We start from the raw sequence: 21,738 nt of genomic DNA, 5'->3' as shown, positions 1-21,738 counted from the left end.
TTTGAGTCTGTCTTCAGTATTTTGTGTTTACATCAAAATTATGTCAAAAAAAAAAAAAGAAGAAATAGAAAATCATAAAATTAACATTGAAATTTTGTTTGTATTGCACATTGCAACTGTAGCAAAATTGAAAACGATAAAAAGAAAAATTAATTTTAACCTAGGTTCAAACGTCAATAAACAAAAAAAAAAAAAAAAAAAAAACAAACATCACAAAACCAATACATTCATTGCTTAGTTCAAAACCAAACACTATATAGTTTTATATTGATAACTTAAATTAAAACAAATCACTAATTTATCACTATTATTAAATGATGTACTTTTATTTTTTTATTCGGTTATATCATATAACATTTTTTCAACATTTTAATACTACTGTCAAATAATAAAACGGTTATGCACTATTTAATTTTCGAACGAAAATCTATAATAGGTAATATAGCAGGTACCTTATGTACTAACCGATAATTGAAACCGTTATAATATTATGGGTAGACAATCTTAGAAACAGGTCTAAAACTATAAACGATTATGAATTGGAAAGGTTTAGTGAAAAACAATGTGCCTGTAGTTGGCCGAAGTTAAATTACTATTATTAAAATATAAATTCGTAGACTGCCCTTAAAAAATTTCACGATCAAATCATCCGCATAGCCTAAAGTGTCAGCGAAAGTAACTATACTTTTCATTTTATTTCTCGCTTTTAATTCCCATGCATTTTTTATGATATATATATATATATACTCTGCTATTAGTTTAATAGAAAATCATTTAACTGTATATTATGCACTGCGCGCGACGGAATACAGAAAATTACCAATCGATTATTTGTAAGTTTGTAACTATACAAGGAAAATAATATATACGCACACAACTCATAATTACAGTGCGATAGGTATAGGTGCATAAACATATAACGTTCAAGTCTAACGGTTAGTCTAACGTACCATCGCCAGACATAGTTTGATATTGGACTATAATAGCTGTAAGATACCTAACAATAAAAATACAATTTTATACACACATGACTGGGTAAATTTGACTTTTGATATTATTGAATTATATTAAATAGGTGACAGAGTTACAAAAAATTAATGTTGTGTTTGACTAATCAATGGTCAATATAAAATAAATAGTCACTTGGAAACCTTGCTTGGCGAACCTCTGGCAGTGTTATACGAAAAGCCCTATAATGACATTTATATACCTAGTTAAAAAATAATAATTTATTTTATGTTACAATACATACAACTATACAGTGTTTGAAATAGAAGACGTCACTTCACACCATCGCTCATTCCTCCACTTTTTTTTAACAGTAATTTTCCATCCCACCATTTTTTTTATTTAAAATTATCTACCTCTCTTATATTTTTTAAAATTAATTTTTTCCATAATTTTTAGCTGTTATAAGATGTTGAATTACAATATATAGTTACCTACACTTTTATTGGTCTACTTATATTTGGTATAAAAGATAATGTACTTATTATATTTATAAAAATATCTCATTATTTTTAACTCTTAAATATCGACTACTCGAATAAAGTATTAAACATATTTATGTGGAGATCATATTTTTTTTTAAATATTATATTATTTTTAACAATAAGTAAAGTTAATGAGAAATAATATTTAATCTCTATTCGATTTAATGCCAAGAGTATAATTAGGTAGGTATTTAATATTCGTAGGTGGTTCCGGATAATAGAAAAATACTTATATCTACATAAACAACTTTTTGTCTACATAATTAAGTGAAAATATATTTTTATTGGATCAGATAATTAGTTAAAACTTTCACAGAATAAAAATAGATTTATTTATATTAGGTCTTAGTTATTATTTTCGTACCTATATACATGATTATAAAAAGCCATTCAATTCATTAATATATATATATACAATTTATTGATTATTTTTGCGAATAACTTATATTCTTTAAGCACTTTATTATGTTTTATATGCTTAATATATAAATATTTTAAATTTAGAATAAAAATATGTATGTACGAATACACAGACTTTTTAAATTAGAAAAAAATGATTGTTGTTTTGGAAAAAAAGTTAGTGTATCACCACTATACAACTGGATGGTTATATTTTAGCTGATTCAGTGATACTATAACGTCTATAACTAATATCATATATTGATAATATAATAACGCAATAACTAACGAAGTAATAACTAATGTATAATAATATAATAAGAAAGTTATTTTTTGAAATATGTATTCGATCGTATACAATGAAATCCTAACCAATCATACATTGTGCTTATGTTTTTGAATCAACTTCTTTTATTTAATAATTTAATACATACTGTATAGTAGTAACTTAAGCATTTTATATGTACTAATTACAGATTTATCAATTTAATTTTAATTAATGATATGACTGATAAGTGATGACTATTGACATTATACCTACCATCATATTATATAATGTATAATGTAGCATTATAATACAATTTATCAACTATAAATTTCGATTGTAAAATAATATTGTTTTATAGTAAATAAGCTACAAACATTCAATAAAACTTGACGAGGTACCTAACCAAATTAAAAGTTTGACTTTACTTATGTATACATAAATCGAAAACATACCTACAGTAATCTAGTATATGTCGGCTCGTATTTGCGATTTTCCAGACCGTGAATTGAAACGTCATTTATTTCAGTACATACACGCTGATTGGTGTATGTCTTATGAATAAATTAAGCGAACAACATGTTGAAAACGAAATCGACTTTCGTTCGGGCCGCCTCTCCGTATGGCGTCCCATGGCAGCGGGGACACCTTTTATAAAAGACTGTGACTCAACGTACTGATCATCACACGTGCTATAGCCCCTGCAAAATGAGGTAAGTTCCGCCGACAAGATCACGGATGGTGAACATGGTTTTTTTTCTAGTTTTTATATACAAGTGTAATAAAATATGAATGTGATTTTATTTTAGAACTCCTTTATCGTGGTTCGTATTTCTGTCGACCCTGTTGACACAGGGATATGCTTGGAGGTCGGACAACGACGAGTGCGCTTTGCCTCTAAAACATTTCAAATATATATCGTAAGTATGAAACATTTTAAAAGTTTTAAATTCAACTAACGAAAATTTAACACACCCCATGATTTTATAATGAGGTTGATATTGCTTGCTTTTTTTTTCTGAAATAAATTCGTACATTAAAATTATATGATTATAGGATTATAGTAAATAGGTATGTAATCAATTTTTTGATACATTAGAATTTTTAATGACTAATTTCATATTTTAACTATCAAAAATAAAATATAAATTTATCTAGGCAAGTATTTACTTTAATATTAAATAACATTTAAGTATTATAAAAATTATTATTTGCATGTTTTTACTTATCACATATTAACTATTAAGTAGATATTTTATTGTATACAATTATATTAAATTAAACTATAAATAGATATAAACGTGATATTTTAGCATAAAGCAATTTTAGTAAGATAGATTTTTATTATTATTCGTGTGTTGTTTGAACTGTATCATTGTAACATTAATCAAGTATAATGAATACATAATCATATATTATTCAATATAGTTTATTATACACACATTTTTTTTATGCTATATTTACCAATAATAATTTAAAATAACGAAATGTAGTTTTTTCAATATTAATATTATTTTTACTTATACTTATTATAAATAAAGTAAGTGCCTAAGAATAACGTGATTTAATTTGGGATTTAGCTGACCAAATATACATTATTTAATAGTACCTATTCGTAGGTTTTTTTTTTACATTTTTGTAAACTATGGTTTAACGAGTTATTGTTGGTCACTTAGGACTTTTTGTTTACTTTTTAAACATTTAAAAAACGTTATATTTTAAATTATGTTATAATTATGTTTTTAATCTGAAGTTCAAAATTACAGTTACCGAGATTAAAAAAAAAATAACAATAAGTTTAACATATTTTACATTATAATAATAAATAACCCTAACAACCTGTAATTCCTTGATACACCAATTTTAATACTAAAATATAAATTTAAAGTTACAGTTAAAAGTAACGGTTATTTAGTTTAAATAATTAAATTATAATTATACCGTTTTATTAAGTATATAGTTATTGAATCTTCTTCTTTTTCTTGTGGTTACCTTATGTATAGATTTAATTACTTTAAAAAAATATTATCGAAAACCATTTAATGTATTCTAAAACAAAGCTCAGGGGACCTTTAAGTACTCTCTTAAATACTCTTAAAGTATTATTAATCTTAATTATAAACGTTTATATATCACTATTATTGTATAATTAGATAATAATATATTATTGATTATTCAATAAATAAAATTATATTTTTCTCAATTAGTGAAGATATTGTCTATAAGTTATAATAGTCATTATATGGTCATATAGAGCTTATGACTTTTTAAATAAACAAGTATTTACTGTAAGTCTATTAATTATACAAAAATTATCAAATGGGAGAAAGTTTAAGTGAATTTCACTTATTGAGAACCCCTTGCGACATTGATCTGTTGTGATTTCGCTAAATGTATTTAAGAAAAAACTGCAAACTCATCCCGTTTAATTTCAAAGCAAAATCGATTAACAACAATTAAATTCGAAAATAATAACAAATTGGTACTGTTTTATACATTGTACTAATCTGCATTTATTTAAAACAATAGAGATTTTTTTGGAGATTTCCGCATGCATATATCATCGAATGATCGGTAAGAGTAAGGAGAGTTAGAAATTTTCTTTTGAACTTGAGACAAGAAAGAGAAAGTTTTTGATATTCGGAGCATTTTTTTTATTATTATTATAAATTAAGTATATCGAATACCTACCTAACTATTGATTTTACATGTATGTTTTTACTTTACTCAGGAACTATATTAAATATATTAAATTCAAAGTTATATAATTTAATATTAATTTTACTTTACTTTACATATATATTATATCTATTTAATATAATATTTTATAGTTTTATTTATAATCAGCAATAGTTTATTTTATGGTTTTAGTATAACATATAGTTTTATTACAGACCAACTGGTTATGGAGAAAAATGCATTTCGTATGTTAATGTATCCGAAGCTTTCCATGAAGCATGTAGAGGAGTATTAGGCATAGAACCAGGAACCAATGATCTAACGGATATTCAGTTGGATAATTTTGGCGATGTAATTCAAGAAACAACGAGAATTTTATGTGAATGGTTAGTATTTATTATATCATATAATTAGTTATTATTTTATGATAATTGTTTTTTACTATTTTTAGTATTTTATAATTTATTATTGTATTATTAAATATCTTTAATTTATATTTATGTTTATTTATATTAATGTATAATATACCTTTCATATAATATTGTCATAAATTAAATAAGCCGTAAACATTTACTTAAAATAAATAATAGATAGGTACTACTATACTAGAAAAAAGTAATTTATTTCTATAGTATATATATCTCGTTATTCCGATACTACTATATATTAATAAAAAATTAATATTTATTATACAAAGTGCTTCCTTCAAGAATGTTTATCCAATTTTTCTTTTTGAAATTGAAATTCTAATGTTTTGAAAATTTTAAAAATATAACTTGCTTAGGTTTGGACTAACAAAAGATCAAGTGCGAAGTTTATTACCAATAATAAATACGGAAAACACTGATATTGGATCTTACTGCCCGAAAGAATTAAAATCGTATCCGGGTAATGATTGCGGAGATGGAATCGAGTTCCGTTCAATCGACGGGAGATGTAATAATTTTGTTCATCCACATTGGGGCGCTGCGAAATTACCTTTCAAAAGACTTTTACCACCCGATTACGGTGACGGTGAGTTTTTATTGATAAATTGTGTTTACATTTTCAGTAAGTATAACTGGTTGATTCTCAATTAAATTTCTAATTGCGGTTAAAATTTAGCCAGTAGGCTATTATTTAACATAATACCTATATTTGTATAGTTAAACTAAATAAACTGATTGATGCTGCATGATAATAGGTGAAAATCAAATAATAAAAAAAAAACTATTATTATTATTAATCAATTATAATAATACATACTGTATTATTATTATTACTAACGAAATCGTCCGTATTCAGGTATCAAGTCGATCAGAACGAGCATAACCGGATTTCCGTTACCCAACCCTAGATCTGTTTCGGCCCGCGTGCACAAAGACGTGGCTAGACCGCATCGCACTGATATAACGTTTTTGTTTGCCGCCTTTGGACAGCTCGTTGATCACGATCTCACTCTCACCGCAGAAACCAAAGGTATATTTGCGATTTTAATGTGTACGAAATTATAAAAATTATTATTAAACTATACGAAAATACATTCCATCAATGTATATATGTATATATTAGACCCAATCACCAGACAAGAGATCAAATGTTGTTCGGGAGCTAACAATCCATATTGTATACCAATCAACGTGCCAATCGATGATCAGTTTTTCGTGGGCAGTCATCGCCAAAGGTGCATCGACATGATAAGATCGCTAGCTGGCGTCAACACTGATTGTCCTCTAGGTAATAATCCATTTAATATACAATAGTAATAATATGTGTAGGGCTCTTGTATACTACGGCATGTGTGAATAGGTATACCTATTAATATATAAATTTATTGTCTTTAACAGCAACCATTATCATGCCTTTCTATACCGGGGTAACGCGACGCGATTCATATTATTAACTTATACATCGCGTGCAATATTTTAATATAATATGTGAATATTATGGAAGTTTTATTTTCGATTTTTATATTTTGTTTTTCAACATTAAATATATTGTATAGGTACTGTCTGTTCGTTGTACTTTGAACGATCGTTTTCCTATAAAATATAAAATAAAAGGACGGATATGATAATTAAAAAGACGACAATAATCTAGTTCGATCGGCATTATTCCTAGTAAATATTAATAATACAACACACAAAAAAGGCGGTAAAAAACACGCTGGCGATAAGACCCCATTACAAAACATGTATTTTATATACAATTATTACAATAATTATTAAAACGAAAACCGCACTCGTTGGAAACAAAATTACGACGCGTATTGAATTGTGATGTTTTATAAACAACTACGGCAGTTGGAGAGCGATGAAATCACACATGCACACACACAAACATCAATGCGGGTGTTTTTTTTTTTTTGTGGTAGAAGTGAGATACCGTTTCATCTGTATTCTGTAATTATCATAAATTTTAATTATTTTAAATACTAATTTGATTACTTTTATTTATTATTTATAAAATTATAGTACATAATATTATTAATATTATATATCGTAGACTCTAGTTTCAAAACAAAAATAATTTGCGAGTTAGGCATTGCGTTAGTATAATACAATAACGTTATACATTTTAATACCGTACCACCCGATCGGGGACTTGAGGCTCAACAGAGATGACGGCCGCTGTCGCCTAAGTCAATGCGTACTCAGTACTTACGCGCAATTACATTAAATAATTTGAAGAACGCGTGCGCAAAGTGCCACTAGAAACGACAATAATTACAACCAGTCGTCTTTAACGACGCGGTACGGTGTCCGGTAAACCGTAAAGAACCGTATCGTTCTTAACATCTGTTGTAACCAGTAAACCCCTCGATAGACGTCATCGGAGTGCGTTTGTAATATTATCCCACAGATACCTAAGAATTTTGTCATCAGCCAGACAGTTTTTAATCATAATTTTTTTCTCGTCTTATAGTGATTGAAAGTAAATTTGAACTGTATCTATTTTACTTTATAAATATTTCATTTTGTAGGCAGTAATTTTCGTTTTTATTGTTGGCTCTTCTTACTATCTTTGTTAATAGTTTAAGTGATCAAGTCATAGCTCGCTAATTTTATTTCCCCCATTGACCATACGGATTAAAGAATAGATAAACATATTACACCTCTGTTTATTATCTGTTTTAATGTAACTATTGATTAGAATATATTTAATATTTTATTTCCTCAGTCAAAATTTATTCTAAAACGCGAGTCAGACGTTTGAGCGTATTTAAATAAAATCGTTGGTCCTGTGAGCGCGATTTAAATGGCCAATTTGAGTACGCTATTTCAAGTAATTATTTTATTCCAGTATAAATAAAGTTCAAATGAGTACAATTATAAAATGTTCAAAATAGTTTATATCTATAGAGTCTTTAATATAATATATGTATCATAATATTTTCGATGTAGGTACAATTTGTACATGCAACATGCGTATAATTCGTGTAGCATAATATAGGTAGCTTCTCTTGTTCGTAATGAAAGTAAAAACAATAATATTTAGTAACAGAAATAATGTGTTCATTAGATAGTGGATTTTTAAATTATAAAACTCTCAAATAAATAACATATTTTATTAACAAAAGTTTTATTGTAAAATTTAAAAAAAAACTATTTATATAATATACATACAAAGCTGAATAAAGAAATTTATTTCCTTATAATTTTTTCTTTTTAAAACAATCATGTCTTGCATACGAGTCAATAAAAATCCAGATTCAAATAGATCGTGAAAATGAAGTATGGTAATTTTAATCCGTACAAAGGTTAGTAGTTAGCCGCGCTCAAATGGATTAAAAAAGTGAGCTCAAATAACGTAAAATAATTTTAGAATAATTTTAGAGTGCGCTCAAACGGGTAACGCCCGCTAAAAACCGTCACTGAGACACACACACACACACACACACACACACACACACACCATAATATGCGGGTGGTGCGAACCGAACGGCAACCCTTGCGCAACAACCCTCGCGCGGCTCGCTGACTGGGATCCTGGTACCGGAGACCTTTTCGCAGGGTTCGGCTGTCAGTGACGGCCACGCTGAACCACCCCGGTGACCGTCCGTACATGGAGCCCTGATGCCGACGGGCGGATGCAGTCCCTTTTGGCGTGTGCGCGGCGATGGTCCCTCGTCCGTGGTCGGCTTGTTATACCGATGACGTGCAATCGCGGTGAATTCGCCAAACGGACCAAAACGCCACCAACGGTACGCTGCTACGACCCTAGTAGGCCAAGACGCCCTTTCGGCGGTGTTTTGCGATGGTGCAACATTTATTTACTCGCGTTTCTTAAACACGCAAACGCGAGCGGACGCGGACGCAAGACGACGACGACGACGCGCGCAGCCGTTGCAGACCGCGCGTCTTCCCCTTCCCGTTGTCGTCGGCTTCGTTATTAATTTTCCGGACCGATAGATTTTATTTACGCTTTTTTCGCGTCCGTCGTGACGTCACCGCCGTTAACTCTGCTGAACGATAGGGACGGGAAGTGTGTGTGAGAGAGAAAGAGTGAGAGGGCGTAAAAGAGAACGATCGAGGACTCCCCTCCTCCGCTCGCCGACCGAGCCCCTGCGACGAGAACAAATCGGGTTTTTTCCACCCCCACCCCCAACCATGTCCGATGCGAAAAGGGATTGGCAATCGTACGCGGTCCCGTCGAGGAGCGCCTCCGGTCGTTAATCGTTTCGTCCGTCGTTCCACAATAATATGGCAAATAAAACCGTACCACCTGCGCACTAAACTCGACGATTGTACGAGAATATTATTGTTGTTGTTCGATGCGACTCGAATAACTTAACTCAAAAACCTTTTATTTCAAGAAATTTTTTTCTAACCACCAACCCATATAAAGTACACCAAACTAATGTCGGTGCAATTCAGAAGATATTATGTACTTTTTTTGGGTTTAAAATTACCTAGGTATTATTCTACATATATTTCTTAGATGAAACATACGTGTTTTGCGAGTTAGGCATGTCTCACGCGTGTCTCATATTTATATTACGGATAATAAAACGACAGCCGACGCTGACGAATCGTTATTGCACGGCTGTAGGATTTGTTATATTTCCAAAATTCTAATTATTATTTTTTTATTATTTCGTATTATTGTTATACGCCTTGTTGAATATTAATATTAAATAAAAATAATGATATTTATACATGTATATTTAAAAATTCCAAAAGAATTAGATTTTAACTGCCATTCCTGAAAAGGGAAAACGGAGTGAGCATGCTTGGTGAATCGCTCTGTACATTATTATATTTTATTCGTTATTATACAGTGATCCTGATTTTTTATCGCAGTATCTCACGGTGTGAAATTATTAGTTATTTTCTTTATAGTACCAAAAATCGGTAGTCGTTTGAGAGTGCCTGCGCTGTTCTGACAACTAGTATGTCGGTGTGTATTCGTAATATTCAGTTTTCTAAACAAAGTTCTCGGTGTCAAAATATTATTTTATAAATTTACAACTCACTCGATATTATTATTATAGGTATGTGTTATTATGACTTAACAGGGTACGAAATAGTTTCGTATATACTACCTTCACTTTATTTCAATATACAGAAATGAAAATATGGTTTTTAGCAGCCTGTCGAATACAGGCACACGAGTATTATTGAGTGTGACTGATAATCAACAATTAATTATCGCAGTAAATTATCATATATTTTCACCGTAATTTTTCGGTTTCGTGCAATAAAAATCATCTATTAACATTTATATTTATCTATACATATGATGATATACTTAATAAAATTCAAAATACGACACAGTGTCTTAAAAATTAATCCGGACGTCAACTTATATAGATACGTAATGGAGAGAAATATACAAATATATATTATCTAATCTCAAAACGAAATTTCAAAAGTGTGGTCGTGGTGATATAAATGATAATATATATCCATATAATGTACATATATATGGATATATATTACCGTGTATATACACATATATGTATATACACGGTACATAAAGTTGTAAATGCGATATCGTTTTTAAATGAAATTTGATTATTATCTATTAATAATCTACAAATAATATTTAAATTTTCATTTCTGAGGCGTCATCAATATTACGAATATAATTACCAATTATATTATTAATGAATCATGATATAATTACTTATTTTTAGATATACATAAAACAGTAATATGTAAAATGTAAATATCATTTTGGTAGGTCCTCGCGTCCAAACCAACGCATTGACATCGCCTATCGACGCCAACTTCATATACGGCTCCAACGAAAATCTTGCGAATAAACTCCGGTCGTTCGAAGGTGGAAAGTTGACCATGGTCCCAGTATTGGCGGGTAACCGACTCAAGCCAATATTACCCGCCAAAAAAAGATCAACCGGACGACGGATGCATAAGGCCTCACCCAGATCTTTATTGTTTCTTAGCTGGTATATCAGTATAATATGATTTATTATTAATTGTTATATATTATAATATTAATAGTTGTACTTAAATTCACAGTTAATGTGAAATTTATTACGATTGTGGTTAAATGGTTTCAATAACGGTAGTTTAATTTGTATGCTATAGGCGATAATCGCGTGAATGAACAATTGGCTCTGGGCGTACTCCATACGATTTTCACTCGAGAACACAACCGAATAGCCACTGAATTGTGTGCGGTTAATCCACACTGGGACGACGAACGACTGTATCAGGTAACAAATCTTACCAATCTTGGGGAAAATAAAAATTATTGTAAAACAATGCATTTACTTATAAGTTACAAACAAAATATAAATTTCCTAGTCGATTAAGAAGTTTATATGAGACATGTATTATATTTTCGTATTTTATGAACATTATTAATTGAACACTTTTAATTGTTTTATGCATTCAGTGCTCCGTTCAGAAGAGGAGGTGGGTGCGGAATGCCTATTCCTCTAGCCCTATTTCAGGATAATTTATAGCATCCTCCTAAAAAATTCCAGAAGGACTTGTGTATTAGTCAGATAATAATATATAATATTATGATTATAAAATTTCTTGGCGTTACTCATTATGGACTTATTATTTCTAAGATCTTTTCTTTAATAAATTTCAATTATACAGTTTTATTTCGTTTCTGTGTTTACGTTTTCAGTTATCTTAAACGATAATAATTGCCATTTATTCTTGTCACGGTGAAGAAATGTAAAGATTGCAATAGTAAAAATATGCAAATTTATTCGTACAAATTTGTTATTGACATCTAAGCTGCATAGCAAATTCTGCTATAGTTAATTACGAGTATAGGATTAAGATTTATGTGCGCTAAAAAACTACGAAATATGCCTTTAAAAATATGCTGATATGTTGCAAAAATATCAAAATACGTTCAAGAATATACTTTATTGATGTACCTATTAGGAAATTTATAATTAAACTTAATAATGCGACTAACATGATTTCGAAATATTAAAATACGTAGAAACCTTTAAAATCTCAAAAATATACAAAATAATAATTTTTGGACTTTCAAACAATTTTTTTTTGGATTTAGGTATAATATAAAATAGTATGCTTAATAGTATGCAGGAGCATACTTTCAAAACATAACATAAGTTATATGTATTAGGACTGCTTAACTCACAAAAATTTAGAATAAAATTATATTTTAAAATCAAAATGGACCCAAACATCCAAAATAATATCATAGTCCACTTGATAGTATTAACATAGCTAATATTAGCTCATATTTATAGCTAATTATACAACATAATTATATTGTTCGGGTGAGAATTCACATTTATTTCATGCCGATGTGCACGCGTTTACAGGAATCGCGGAAAATCGTCGGTGCGATGGTCCAGCACATTACTTACAACGAATTCCTGCCGAAGTTATTGGGCAAGTTCACGATGAAAAAGTACGGTCTGGAGCTCTCGACACAAGGGTTCTCCAATAGCTATGATCCAGATGCAGATATCACGGTGCCGGCCGCATTCGGCGCTGCTGCCTTCAGATTCGGTCACTCACTGTTGCCCGACGCCATGGAGCGTTGGAGTGCAGCTCACAAGTTTGTAGGATCCAGGCGATTTAGCGAAATGTTCCAGCAACCGTACGACCTGCATAAGCCCGGTTGGTTAGACCAATATTTATTGGGCATGATTAACCAAGCGTCCCAGGCTATGGACGATGCAGTAACGTCTCAAGTAAGTTCTAATTTCTAATATTACTTTTTGACAAATAAAATAGATAAGTTAAGAAGTAATATTAACGATGTACATAATTTTTAAAACAACTAAAGCATTAGCCTTATCAGTTATCAGTATCATATTCTTAAGTAGTATACAATACTAAAATATAATTACTTTTAAAGTTTAAAACTTTAATTTAAAAATTATATTAGATTTTTTTCACAAAACGTGTCATAGCAATGACATTGATCGTTTAATCAACAAAGTAAAAATTTTATTTTTTTATCACGGCCACTTTTGTTATACTAAAATATATATTAGTTTAATCGATATGATAATTTTCATGTCTTGTTGTAAATTTTGATTAACTAAACGTAAAATATTTATTTAACTATAAGTTTTTTAAATAATGATTTTTATTTGTAATTGTATTATGATACAATAATATACCTTCTTCGTTATTTTTAATAGTTAAATAAACGCTATAACTAGACGTCGGGACACCTGGTTAGTATATATATTTATATACATTGCCAATGCTCGCTGACTTTAATAATGTAAACAATACGATAAGTCATAGCCACAAATGTAACACCTTAACATAAAATAAGCGAGCGTATATTTTATTATTATACGAGTATATACCATTACAATGATCACGTTTGCTAATACTGTGGTTTTATTGGATGGATGGCGCAGGTCACCAACCATCTGTTCCAGGAGCCGGCCAATGATTATGGCAAGGACTTGGCTTCCATCAACATACAACGAGCTCGAGAACACGGGATACCCAGCTACTCTGCCTGGCGGCAATACTGCAAACTACCGGCGATCAAGTCGTGGAGCTCGATGCTGACGGACATCAGCAATGCCACGGTGAAGGCGTATTACGATTTGTACACGACACCAGAAGACGTGGACCTGTGGTCGGCAGGTGTGTCGGAACGATCTATCGACGACAGCATCGTGGGACCGACGTTCGGATGCATCATCGCCAAGACGTTCAGTGATTTGAAAAAGGGCGACCGGTTTTGGTACGAGAATCCCGGTCTGCCAAACTCGTTCACGCTAGGTAATTGTCCAATGTATATTATTATTATAGGTACGTCATTATTAAGGAATCTGGGAAAAATATTCACAGAAATCAAAAGTGATTTATTTATCTATACAAATTAATTACATTGCATTTTTTTAACTATATCAAATATTTTATTAAAAAACCAAAAAGTTGCAATAAATGAAAAATACTTTATATATAACTCTAGTGAATGACCAAAAAAGTGTAAAGTTTTAGGTAGAATATATAATCTCACCAGTACAAAAACTAAGAAATACAATTTACTTACTCAAGACACTGAAACTTAAGTTTTTGGCTTTTTTATTTGAAAACATATAAATAATTCATAAAATAATGATTTGGATGTTAACTAGGTATTTTACGTTTAAAAAAATCTATACTATACGTGCAACTCAAACTGCCAGATAAATACATTCAATCGATTTCAAGATACTATGTTATTTATTTACAAAATATCATATTATTTTTATTCAATTTATTTAATTTGTTGACATTTTACTGATAAATTCCCTAAGTACATGAAGTTAACACGTATACTATTGACGTACATTCGTACACACGTTTTGTCTCATATCTTTATCACCAGTCTCCAGTTTTTTAATAATTCAAACTTCATTGTTATAAGCATTAAGCTTGGTGTATATTTTATTATGAAAATGTTAACACCAATAATAATAATTGTTAATTGTGTGTTAGGAGTATAATAGTACCTATACATGTATGTATTTAAAAATAATAGAAAACATGTATCTTTGTGACTTCTATCTTGAAATTTTTTTCTGTAGCTTTTTTTCTTATTATCATTTTATGTAGGTTCCTACCTATTATATATTATTTTATTGCTGCTGCTATTGTCACTTAATATTATTACGCCATATGGCACGTATATTATTTATGACATTTTATATAAATACCAGCTGAAGGTAAATAAACCAACTTTTCTCAGGGAAAAAATATAAAATATGGTACTATTATATATTATTATATTTTGATTTTCGTAAACCTCAATTCACGGGAAAATCAGCATTGGTGTACCTTTCTTTGTAAACTAATTCGACCGAGATGGGCAATTTGCCTACAGCACTTGGTTTATTTTTGAACGTGATTTAAACTACTCTAAACTTTTCTGATGTATCTAAAAATAATCTCTGAAACATTCATAAATAATTGTCAAGTATTTTTGAGTTTATAAGCTGCAAGCATACATATATTTCCTTTTGTTGTCCTTACATTTGAATAACAAACAATTAGTATTACACATAGGCGTAACTAGTCCTTTAAGTTAAGGGGAGAGGTTAGATTTCTAAAAAATGTTTTATATAAATTTTTTTTTAATTAGATTATTATTTATTGTTTCTATTGGTGTTTACAACTAAATTGAATGATTATTCGTTTATATGGAACATTATATTTTTTATATTTTAGTAAAAAATTATGTTAATACTAACATATTTATAAACACATACATTTACCCAAAAATCCTGGGAGAGAGGGGGCTGAAGCCCACCCAAACATTCCCTAGTTACGCCTAAATGGTATTATAAATATTACTTACTTTTATTTAAAACAATGCTATATATATAGCGACAAATGGCAAATCGGCTAGTCCATATCAATTTATTTTAAATTTGTATTTCTATAATGACCAATGCTGCGAATTATTTGAACAAGATAATTTTTCGATTTTCGTGATCCAAAACGAAATTAATGCGTGAGCCACCCTATAGCAACCTATAAAAATTTAAAAACGTAGCAAAAAAGTATCCCTGAGTGTTTGCGAAATATTTATGAAAAATTTGGTGTCAATCAATTCAGTAGGTTTCAAATCTATAAGTCCCATACAAACGAACATTAATTTATATTATATACATAAATGTAACACTATTACAGTTTAAATAATGTTTATATATTATACCGTAACGTATTTTTCCAGAGCAACTGATGGAAATAAAAAAAGTTAAATTATCGCGAGTGTTGTGTGATAACAGTGATAATATTGTAACGATTCAACCGTTTGCTATGGAATTGCCGTCACAGCAAAAGTGTGTTTTATTTTTTAATAAATATTTTTTATATTTTTAAATCTTTTTTTTATTCCTACAAAATTGATTGGTCTGATTTTTAGGAATAACAGGGTTGCTTGTAAAGGACACATACTACCACAGATGGATTTATGGGCTTGGAAAGAATATACCGGCTGTTGTGCTAAAAAGAAAGTGAGTATTTTCTAAACACGCAATTTGTACGAATTTTGAAGTGTTTTATACCATTAAAAAATATACTTTATATCTGTGTTTCGTTTAATCTCATTGAAGGTACCGAATTTAAATAACCTAAACCCACAAATACACAAGGTTCAAATAAATGAATGGAACAAAGAGGACGATAATCTGCATAAGTTCATCCAAGCAATAGCTGTAAACATTTCGTCATCAAAACCTACCAACGCTTGGAAATAATGTTTAATAATATAAATAATATTCGCTGTAATAACTATAATTTATTATTTATTTATAATTTTAGTTTTAAGAAATTTTGTTATTTATTATTATGTACTTAAAATATAATATTGTTTATTTAAACTATGAAAAAAAAACAGCTTTTTAGTATTTTATTAATAGAGTCAAACAAAATTTATCCCAAAAACCAAATATATTATATATTTATATAATATGTTTATGGCCTAACGGGAAAATAATATGAATTTACGATATATTTATGAAGTTTACAATAAACAATTTTAAATAATACAATAATAAAAAGAGTGTGATTGAATTAACTATAACTGTATTCTCGATCACATCTTAAAAACTTTATTGGTTTCAAATGTTACTATAGGTAGGTATTCAATAACAATATTGGTACGCATTATATATACAATTTAGAATAGGATAATATAATATATACTTACCATTTAACATTGGCGTAATTACGGGGTCGGGGGTGGGATTATTTGGATATCATATTCCCCCTCCGTGACTTTTTTTTTAAAGCCTGACATAAGTACCACATTTATGTACTTAATTAACATTGCTTTAGTATATTTTATAGAAATAATACAAGAAAACCCGAATCTCCTATGCTAACTAAACATTACTGCAATAATGTTACTTCGTAATAAACATTATATTATTGCATAAAATATATTATTTATTATTTCGAATTGTCAAAATATAAACCACTAAGCGATCGAATATTATTTTATTACAGAGCAGCAACGCACATTAGTAACGTCGTATGATGTATAACTAAATATCAGTTGTTCAATTGAGAGGTCCTTATCATTCCTTTCCCCACTACACGCAAACATAACCAAATTACATCAATCTACCGAGTGTTGAGTATGCTGTCTCTAAGCTCAGCGCAGAAAAGTGCAATATTGCAGTGGATAGTGTGGATAACACTAAGACTTGAAATTGGTAAATATACAATCACCAGTAACTTATCTATACGGAAACATTAACGTCATGTACGATATACGTATTAATACAGGTAGGTACAAATAGAAACCTGATATTCTAATAAAAACAAAATCCAACCAGAAATCGTTCGAGCGTTAAATAAAATAGCGGTTTCACACACGCGCATGAAACTATTAAATTGAATTTGTTAAAAAAATATATGCGACAGACGAGTTATTCAATAATTTACAAAACGCTTGCACACGCGCCTATGTGGTAAAACACACCCCTCCCCCTCCAAACATAAAAATGTTACAATGCATCTAGGGGAAAAAGGCCTTTGGTACATAATTATTAAGTAGATGAAGTATACAATATTATACATCATTATTATGTGATATTAGTATAGCTATAATGTGCACAATATTGTTAATTGTCATATTATATAGTTAAATACTAGTTAAATAAAATAATTTCAAAAAAAGCATCAAGAAATGTGTAGAAATTAAAAATGATTAAAAAGTATTCTTCATATCTATTTTATGACTGACTATAATATATACAATATACAATACTCATTACATATAGTAATATTAAACAGGTATAGCTGTAATCTGCATTCTGTATTGTTAATTGTGCATTATATTTTACTTCTGATAAGGGTTGGGTTTCCTGAGCTTTTTACCACATTTTTATTTCAGATTTTTTTCCCGTAGGGAAACTGTCGACACGATCCACATCTATGTACATTATGCATACTATACATTTATACGTACTTGCGTCATGTATATTCTAATTTGACGACTACTATTTTGCTTTGCGTTTCAACACATGTGCGATATCCGTTGACCGCGTTATTATTATTGTTTTGTTGTTCCTGTTAGTAAGAGTAACAGCTAAAGTGTTATTTTATTAATAATAATGAAATACCTCAGTGGCTACGTCATTGGCAGTATCGCACACGCGTTATGCAATAACCTAATCTCAATAATAAATAATAATACTACTATGATAGTAAATAGGTAGTAGCTAAAAATATTTATTTTGATGATTTGATGATAACGTGCATGTAAATAAATAATACAATAATATTTATTGTATACGACTGGTTACTGATGTAAAATTGTATTCACATGTTTAAGTTTTGATTGGAAATACAATATTATATCTTTGAAACTGTGCACAACAACCACCCATAAATTGTTTTATTTTATTAACATATATTTAGTTTATAATGTTCATTGTTTTGGTATACAAATTAATTGGGGGATGTCCTGTAAATTTTAAAAGTTTAGAACCCTTGTTTTCTATTATATACAGGTAACCACATTTTGATAGAGATTTTAGTATCTCGATTATTCTATTTAAGGTTGTCAAGTGACCTCAAGAAATATAATATGATATACCTAAGCACAATACATTAATGCATATATTATTGTATGAAAAATAATAAATATGTATGAATACATAAATAATATAATAATAATTTAATATTATAAATACGTTGAGGTTATCATTTTTTTAAAGTTTTTTACTCTTTAAATGACAAAATATATATTAAAAAATAAAAATGTATTTTTAATTTCACATTCAAAAGCAAAATATTATTCGGCGTATTTTTATCTATAAAAATTAAATTTCGGATAAGTAATTTATTATGTCTAACTTTATAAATATTAAGAGTTAAAACACACATAAACTACTCATCCAAAATGCGATGTTATGCTTATCCACTTAAAAAATATTCGGCTTTAGAATAAGGAATTAAAAATGCAAATCATTATCTGAAAAAATTTTAAATTTAAATTATGTAAAAAAAATTTTCAAAACATTTATATTGTTATTGAAATAATGAGTGTCTTATACGTTAAAAGGATGTACTCTGATGGAATTGAAATTTTTTTTTGTTTTTGAATAATTTTTTTAACTATAATAATTTATATAGCCACGTGCTCGGCATACAATAATAATTCAGTATAATAATAACATCGGTATACTGATATACAGTTCATAAATGCTTACCACCTACGATCATACAGCATAGCGTATGCTTAACAATCTTTTGAGTGGGGGGAGGGGAGATAGAAAAAACGCTAACCAAAAAATTGATGTTTAAAAATATGTATAATATACCACAAAAAAGGTTATAACTATATGAGTGTGTGGAAAAGTTTGTTAAAATAATAAACTTGATATTTTCTCATTTCTCTACTGCACGGAAAAACATTGAATCGTAGTGAGTGGTCGCTGGTATAATGTAACAAATATAATACAAAAAATATCAAAATTTCAAGAATACGGTTTATCATTTAATGCAAAATCGATCAACAAAATACTATTTATTTATTTATTAATATTTAGTTATAATTACAACCATATTGCGAAATAGGTTACGCAAAATCATTAAAAACATATATTTAAAGAACTATATAGTGACTCCTATCTTTATATATGTATACTAGGTAACTCTGGTAACTATATATAATACTATCATATTATCATATTTATCGTAACGATTATAACTATATAAGGTGTAACAAGACTATTTGACAAACTTTATTTATTTGTATAAATGTAGGCTATATAAAAATAGATAAATGGTTAAAAAATACAATAGTATAATATAAACGGTGATATATTATATTAAATTTGGTTAAGTAAATTTCGCGTCAAAAATAAATTTGATTGTATCGAAAATATTTAGAGCACTGATTGAACAATTTGGCCAGTGATTTTGGAAGTTAGGTACCTACTATGAAGTATCTATATACCTAGTATAATATAATATGCATTGAAGTGTAATGAAATAAAAATAGATTTTTATGGATCTTATAATTTTAAGCTTTTTATAAGAAAACGCTAATACCTACGTAAAATTTCTTTTTGAAAAATAAATCGGTCACGAGTAATTATCCCTAGATACCATCAATTGAAAAAATTATTGAACTTATAACAAATTATATTAATTAGCGTTAATTTTACAAATAAATAAAAATAAATATGCAATTTTAATTTTTAAAACTGGTTTAAATCATACCAATAAACCTATTGAAATATGTCCAAGTGATGTAGGTACTATCTTTTTCTTTGATGACACCATATAAATTTATGTATTTTACTTGTAGTTTTAATAATTTTATGTTTTATGGTATAGAAAAATTAACAAAATTGTACTACGACAATATACGTTAAAATAATGCTGATATGATGATTTATACAATATATAAATATATATTATTCGTACTATATAATTTATTATTTATACTATTCGTATTATATAAATACTCTAATTTTTTATAATTATTTATTTTTTAAAAATTATGATACATTAAATATTATTATTATATTATATAATAATGTTATACAACGATCCATTAATTTACAATAACAACCTTTCGCAGAGACATATATCTGTATATAGTGACTAAAATGTATTGGTATCAACCCAATCTATAATAGTTTTATTTAAGTGTTTATGTTTCTTGTATTAAAAAATTAAACCTGAATGCCGGACCGGTCGACATCTTGGTCTTGGCACTGCAGGATGTTGGCGTGTACTCGTATTGTGATATACGATTCAAAAGCAATGATAAATCATTGCATTCAAAAAACGATTGTGAGCCCTGAGCGGAAGTCGGTAAAAAAAACTCGCTCGCACTAGTTCAATAATTGCTGACATGTCTACAACCGCATTTGCTTGTAATGTTTCAAATACTTTTGACGATTGTCTGTAGTTTTTCTTTGGACTTAGAGAAAGTGCTGTTGAGAAAATAACCTCTTCAACGATCCATTCATACTTGATTTAGTTCTTCAAACATGTTAGGCTACTATAGTTTTAGATGTACATAAAACATTTGAAGTACTGTTTGTCTCCTAGTAAAAAAAAATTCATAAAAAAACATTACATCTAAGTATAAAAATTATGAGATCATTAAATATTTCTTGCCTCGTGCATAATCTAAAAACATATATTAAATACAGAATAAATAAACAATAGATTATATTATGTTATTATCAACATTTATTTACCTTTAATACATCTAACTTATTATAAAATGTATGTTACAAATAATCATAATTTTAACAAATATTGACATATAAAAATAATTCATATTATACATGTGAGAATTCGATATACAACATAAACTTATATTTTATAAAATAAAAACATAGTTTACAAAAATTAAAGTTAATATAGCAGCTGTATATAATATCAAAATAATTAATTAATGTAATTTTGTAATTGTAATTGTACATAATAATTTACACTATTTTTTTTTTATTATTATAGTCTATATAGT

The 21,738-nt window shown here is 28.7% G+C and overlaps 1 pseudogene; it reads left to right on the top strand.

Moving 5' to 3' along the window:
* Nucleotides 1–2,746: 2,746 nt before the first annotated feature.
* Nucleotides 2,747–16,632, top strand: LOC132930150 (chorion peroxidase-like; annotated as a pseudogene).
* Nucleotides 16,633–21,738: the final 5,106 nt, after the last annotated feature.

Source organism: Rhopalosiphum padi, chromosome 4 (genome assembly GCF_020882245.1).
Source record: "Rhopalosiphum padi isolate XX-2018 chromosome 4, ASM2088224v1, whole genome shotgun sequence".
NCBI lineage: Eukaryota > Metazoa > Arthropoda > Insecta > Hemiptera > Aphididae > Rhopalosiphum > Rhopalosiphum padi.
The sequence above is the reverse complement of the archived record's forward strand: the minus strand, read 5'-3'. Positions and strand labels throughout refer to the sequence as shown.